Genomic DNA, 1305 nt, shown 5'->3' with positions numbered 1-1305 from the left:
GCGTGCGAAGGGACACACCTGTAGCGCTGCACTGCCGATCCGGGCAGCATTACATGTGTAGCGTGCGTTGGAAAATGTGGCCCGACTATTACTAACTGAATGAACAAGCGTGGTGTGAGCGCGCACAAACAAACACGAATAGATCACACTGAATGACTGCAGACAACGACTTTCAAAACGCTGGCAGCGAGCACATACGCCGCGCAGCGGGCGAAGGTACGTGCGGTCTATCGCTTCAACGGAAACTGAGCGGCGAATGCACGGCGCATAAAGGTCAGAGCCGTGTGGAGATAAGAGACTGTGCGGGCGAGCGAACGACGAGCGCGGTCGTTGGCAGAGTAGAAGTGCCCCCCCCCCCCCCGCGCTACCTCCGGCGCTGGCTTCCCGCTTCGATCCTTGCTTGCGCGTGGGTGATTGAGTGCGTTCGCTCTCCGTGATAGCGCGCGTCCCCGCACGCTTCCGCTTGGGCATACGGCGCGCGGCGAAGATTTTATCTATAGGGAACCTTACGGCGACGGCGACGGCAGAAATCCGGTTGAAGTGTCCATATAATTGCTATCGCAATAAAAGATGTTAAGTACGACAGGTACAGTGGCCGTTTGGAGCAACGGTCTCTCATCGCGCCACTGAATGGACCAGTCTTCGAAAACGCATCATTGAGACACACCACACCAGTACGAAAGTTGGGGGGCGATCGGAGAAGACATCATTAATTGTTAATTTCCGTTAAGCGTAGATGGCCTCGTCCTCGTCGGGGCCAAGTTCGTTTCACAAGTCAAGGACGGCTTATACGCGTGAAAATGCACGTGTGACCAGGCTATACCCTACTCCCATAGCAATAGCTTGTTCGCTGCGTCTTTGCGCTAGAAAACTTAAATACGCGCAAAAACGCGTAATGCTTTTTTTTTCGAACCTTTCGTGGCCTTGCTCCCTCATACGAGAGGGTTGCATTTCCTGCGGCAAGTGCATGGGCCGCTGTGTCTTCTGCTGTGTGCGAGCGTGCAGCCGTCATTTCAAAGGCCTTTACCCGAATTTCAACAGATTCAGTTAGCGATCGTACAGAAGAGTGTGTTACGCCCGTCTAATAAATGCGTAATTATGGCACATATTCGTAACTTTGCGGCTGCCTTATAGTAGTGTTTTAGAAATACTGACCAAAACACTTATACATAACGCAGCAAAGACGTTACGACCAAGTGCCGTATATACCTATGTTAATAATGGGGCGTACCCTACCGACGCTGAAAACTGAAAGTTGTTGAAATTCAGGCGGCCTTTTGAAATATAATTTTTTGAAGATGCTGC

Source organism: Dermacentor silvarum, chromosome 3 (assembly GCF_013339745.2).
Source record: "Dermacentor silvarum isolate Dsil-2018 chromosome 3, BIME_Dsil_1.4, whole genome shotgun sequence".
Classification (NCBI taxonomy): Eukaryota; Metazoa; Arthropoda; class Arachnida; order Ixodida; family Ixodidae; genus Dermacentor; species Dermacentor silvarum.
Note: the sequence above shows the minus strand (reverse complement) of the source record.